Below are 5,122 nucleotides of genomic sequence, written 5' to 3'. Positions count from 1 at the left end.
ATTCCATTAGTTACAGTAATGGAACTGGGAGGTTTCAGAGGACCTGGCATTTCAGATGTGGAAAGAAGGAGGGAAAGCTATGTGGCCTGAGAATGGACACGCGACGTGAATTCAGGAAATTTCTGGGGGTAGAACCCAAGATCAGATGGTTTATGAAAAGTTTTTAAAAAGTGTTGTACATTGTTAAAACAACATTAAAAAAATGTTTTTATCGCCTTCGACCCGCAAGGATGACAAGGCGCCCCAGTTCGGATGCATCTTCTCTCTCCTTATTTCCCCAAGTCGACACACTTATATACGCTCACATGACCAATCAGCGAGCAGGGTACAGGAGGGAGCGAATCAGGCTGTGCACCTAAACAAACAACTTCGCTAGCAACCAATGCTGTTTACTTCCTCTTTGGGCGTTCCGCTTAGTCTCACGAGGCAATCCTAACCTGGCAACTAGCCAGGCGCCATCTGGCCAGGGGCCTGCCCCTGACAGTTTTGACCTAAGAAAACCCTTTTGACCCTTGCTTACACCCTTACAAATAAGCACATTTTCATTTCCCTCAATAACCATACATTTCCTAATTTCTTAATTTAAACATATCTTGAATTTAAAATCTCTGGGGTTCAGCCAAATGTTAGAAATACAGTGAAAAATATTTTTATACAGTATTGGGATGCCTGGGTGGCTCAGTTGGTTAAATGTCTACCTTCAGCTCAGGTCATGATCCAGGGGTTCTGGGATCTAGTCCTGGGTCATTGAACTGAGTCCCATGGCAGGCTCCCTGCTCAGCGGGGAGTCTGCTTCTCCCACCTGCCTGCCTCCCCACCTCATTTGTGTGCTCTCTCCCTGACAAATAAAATATTTAAAAAATATATACATATTACAAGAGCATTTTTGCTTCCACCACTGACAATTTTTAATTTGTCATTGTCTTATTTTTATAAACAACGTGTGTGTGTATGTTTTTGTATCACTATAAACTCGTGAGTTGAAACTGAAATACATTTGCCGTGTGTTATTTCACTGCAATTATGAAGGTTATCAATAACCCTATTGTCCTATGTTTAGGAGGGGGGAAAGGACACTATTCAAGTTGCCTGAGTCATTTTGACATGACCAAACATTGATTTATTTTCTATCATTTTAGTTTTTTGCCTTTGCTACAATTTCACAGAAATGGAATCATACAGTAGGTACTCTTGTTTCTGGTTTCTTCTGTTTAATATATTTTTGAGATTTGTCTGTGTTGTTGTATGTATTCTTCTTCTTCTTCTTTTTTTTTAAGATTTTATTTATTTATTTGACAGACAGAGATCACAAGTAGGCAGAGAGGCAGGCAGAGAGAGAGAGAGAAGAGGAAGCAGGCTTCCCGCTGAGCAGAAAGCCCGACTCGGGGCTCGATCCCAGGACCCTGGGATCATGACCCAAGCCAAAGGCAGAGGCCTTAACCCACAGAGCCACCCAGGTGCCCCTTGTGTGTATTCTTCTTTATTGCCAAATAGTATTTTGTTTTATGGCTATTCTGCAATTTGCTTATCCAGTCAATTGATAAGAACTTTTGATTTGTTTCAAGTTTTGCTAATTATGAATAAGATGAAAGTTCCTATAGAAGTCTTTGTAAAGGTATGTGTTTTCATTTTTTTTCTGATAAACATTTAGGGACAGAATTGCTAGTTAAATTGCAAGTGCAGGGCGCCTGGGTGGCTCAGTGGGTTAAGCCGCTGCCTTCGGCTCAGGTCATGATCTCAGAGTCCTGGGATCGAGTCCCACATCGGGCTTTCTGCTCAGCGGAGAGCCTGCTTCCCTCTCTCTCTCTCTGCCAGCCTCTCCATCTACTTGTGATTTCTCTCTGTCAAATAAATAAATAAAATCTTAAAAAAAAAAAATTGCAAGTGCATGTTTCCCATTGTAACAAACTGCCCAACTGCTTTTCAGAGTGATTTTTCATCTTATCCCCCCGCTGCTTCAAGCAGCGTGTGAGCGTTCCAGTTGTTGTGGATCCTTGACAACACATGATACTGTCAATCTTTTTAATGTTAATGAGAGGTGGGGATATCTCACTGTGATTTTATATTTATTTGTTTTTAATATTTTATTTATTTATTTGACAGAGAGAGACACAGGAAGAGAGAGACACACAAGCAGGGGGAGTGGGAGGGGGGAAGAAGGCTTCCCGCTAAGGAGGGAGCCCGATGTGGGGCTCGATCCCAGGACTCCGGGATCAGGACCTGAGCCAGATGCCCAAAAACTGAGCCACCCAGGCGCCCCCTCACTGTAATTTTAATTTGCATTCCCCTGATTATTAATAAAATATTAAGCATCTTTTCATATTCTTTTTGGCCACTTATAGTATCTTTGCCCCAACAGTATCTTTCAAAGAATACAATTTTTAACTTTGACAAAACACAATTTATCTTTTTTTTTTCATTTGTGGTTTGTGTTTTTCTGTCCTATTTAAGACATCTCTGTCTTTGGCTCAGGTCATGATCTCAGAGTCCTGGTATCAAGGGCCTGCATCAGGTTCCCTGGTTGGTAGGGAGCCTGCTTCTCCCTCTTCCACTGCTGCTCCTCCTGCTTGTACTCTCTCTCTCTCTCTCTCTCTCTCTCTGTGTCAAATAAATAAATAAATAAAATCTTTTTAAAAAAAGGAAAGAAAGCCTTTTATGAAGATGGTGCCGAAAGCTAAGAAGGAAGCCCCTGCCCCTCCCAAAGCCGAAGCCAAAGCAAAGGCTTTGAAAGCCAAGAAAGCGGTGCTGAAAGGCGTCCACAGTCACAAAAAAAAAGAAGATCCGCACATCACCTACATTACGACGACCCAAGACTCTGCGTCTCCGAAGGCAACCCAAATACCCTCGAAAGAGCGCCCCCAGGAGAAACAAGCTTGACCACTTATGCCATCATCAAGTTCCCCTGACTACTGAGTCAGCCATGAAGAAAACAGAAGACAACAACACACTTGTGTTCATTGTGGATGTCAAGGCCAACAAGCACCAGATCAAACAGGCTGTGAAGAAGCTCTATGACATTGATGTAGCCAAGGTCAACACCTTAATCAGGCCTGATGGAGAGAAGAAGGCACACGTTCGGCTGGCCCCTGACTATGATGCTTTGGATGTTGCCAACAAAATTGGGATCATCTAAACTGAGTCCAGCTGGCTAAATCTAAATACACTTTTTTCATGATAAAAATAAATAAATAAAAATTAAAATTAAAAAAGGAAAGAAAGAAATCTTTGCCTACTATTACAATGAATTTCTTCTGTTTTCTTCTAAAAGTTTTTATAGCTTTAGCTTGTGTATTTCAGATAGTAATCCTTTATTTTTTTTGAAGATTTTATTTATTTATTGGACAGACAAAGATCACAAGTAGGCAGAGAGGCAGGCAGAGAGAGAGAGGAGGAAGCAAGCTCCCCTCCGAGCAGAGAACCCAATGTGGGGCTCAATCCCAGGACTCTGGAATCACCGGAAGGCAGAGGCTTTAACCCACTGAGCCACCCAGGCACTCCGATAATAATCCTTTTAAAGGTGATTTTTGTGTGTGGTGTGAAGTGAAGGACAAAACTGTTTTGCATATGGATGTGGGATTGTTCTGGCCACGTTTGTTGAAAAACTTTTCTCCACTGAATTATCTTGGCCCCTTAGTTGAAAAGACGATTGACTGTATGTGTGGGCCAACTTCTTTTCCGTCCTTCTCTATTATCTACCTTTACACCCATACTAAACGTTCTTAATTACTCTATGTAGTAACACTTGAGATCAGATAATGTTAAGTCACCCACCTGTCTTCTTTTTCAAAATTGTTTTGAGTGTTCTAGGTCTTTTGCATATCCATATAAATTTTAGAATGATCTCATCAATTTCTGCTAGAGGCCTTTTGAAATTCTGATGGAGATGCATTGACTTTATACATCAGTTTGGGGAGAATTGACTCCTTGACAACCCTGAGTCTTCTGATTGATGATTTTTTTAAAAGATTTTATTTTATTTTTAAAGACTTATTTATTTGAGAGAGTGTGTGCACAGGGTGAGGAGGGTGGGAGAAGCGGAGGGAGAGGAAGACAGAGAATCTCAAGCAGATTCCCTGCTGAGCCTAGAGCCCAACAGGGGCTCAACTCGGGCTCAATCCCTCGACCTGGAGATCAAGAGCAAAAACCAGGAGTTGGTTGCTTAACCGACTGAGCCAGCCAGGTGCCCCTGATTGAGGATTACTGTTTACTGTGCCATTATTTTAGATCTTCTTAAACTTCTCTCAGCAATATTATGTAGGTTTGCATATTCGATAAATTTATTCTTAAGTATATATAATAGATCCTTGACATTTATGAGAAAATTTTGGTCTTTGAGAACACTCCATTTTTGAGAACCGCATAATGGCATCCAATTTTCTGATGAAATGTTCTTGAAATTTTTAAGCAATCACTTGATCTCTGTTGTGACTGTAACAATATGCTTGAGGAGGAGTAAAGAACCCCAATGCCAGGCTGAAATTCACACCCTATCTAGGCATCTGGGCCTTGCTTTCCTGCTAAATGCTTTGTTTTTGTTGCCCCCTACCTTGAAGAGAATTTCATTCAAATTTCCACCTTATTAAAATTACAAATCCTTCTATCTGTGGATTTTCAGGCTCTCTCTCAAGATAAAAAGCTGAATTATGAAGCCAAGAGAACATGGATGTTTCCATCATAGTATGCATCTTCCTCTTTGAATCCTTTGTTTACAAGCCTCCTTCCCTAATTCAATATGCGTTCTAGGCAGGAGCCTTGTCTCCTTTCTCCTTGTAAACCCAGTGCCAGGAAGTGCCTGGCAGAATGAATATTTTTTGGTAAATGGTGAATGAATAAAGTGAAGGTCAATTTTCAGGCCTCAAGAAAGGAGACCATAAAAGCTGGGAGGAACAGAGGCTGGAGTTAAAGTCAGGAATAAGACTCAGCAACAGGAATCCTGAAAGACTGGAGATGCAGTGGGAAGTTGAAACTCGGGAGTTAACCTGCTGGAGTCCAACTTCATTCTGGCAGATAGTTTCTTTCGTCTGCTTCAAAAGCTGCATATCCTTTTTTTTTTTTTTTAAGATTTTATTTATTTATTGGACAGACAGAGATCACAAGTAGGCAGAGAGGCAGGCAGAGAGAG

The 5,122-nt window shown here is 41.2% G+C and overlaps 1 pseudogene across 1 annotated transcript; it reads left to right on the top strand.

The window, feature by feature from the left end:
• The first annotated feature begins 2,655 nt into the window (after positions 1–2,655).
• Positions 2,656–3,158, top strand: LOC309840902 (large ribosomal subunit protein uL23 pseudogene; annotated as a pseudogene). Its single transcript has one exon. The product of its transcript is annotated as a large ribosomal subunit protein uL23 pseudogene (transcript).
• Positions 3,159–5,122: the final 1,964 nt, after the last annotated feature.

Source organism: Mustela nivalis, assembly GCF_964662115.1.
Source record: "Mustela nivalis genome assembly, chromosome: 9".
NCBI lineage: Eukaryota > Metazoa > Chordata > Mammalia > Carnivora > Mustelidae > Mustela > Mustela nivalis.
The sequence above is the reverse complement of the archived record's forward strand: the minus strand, read 5'-3'. Positions and strand labels throughout refer to the sequence as shown.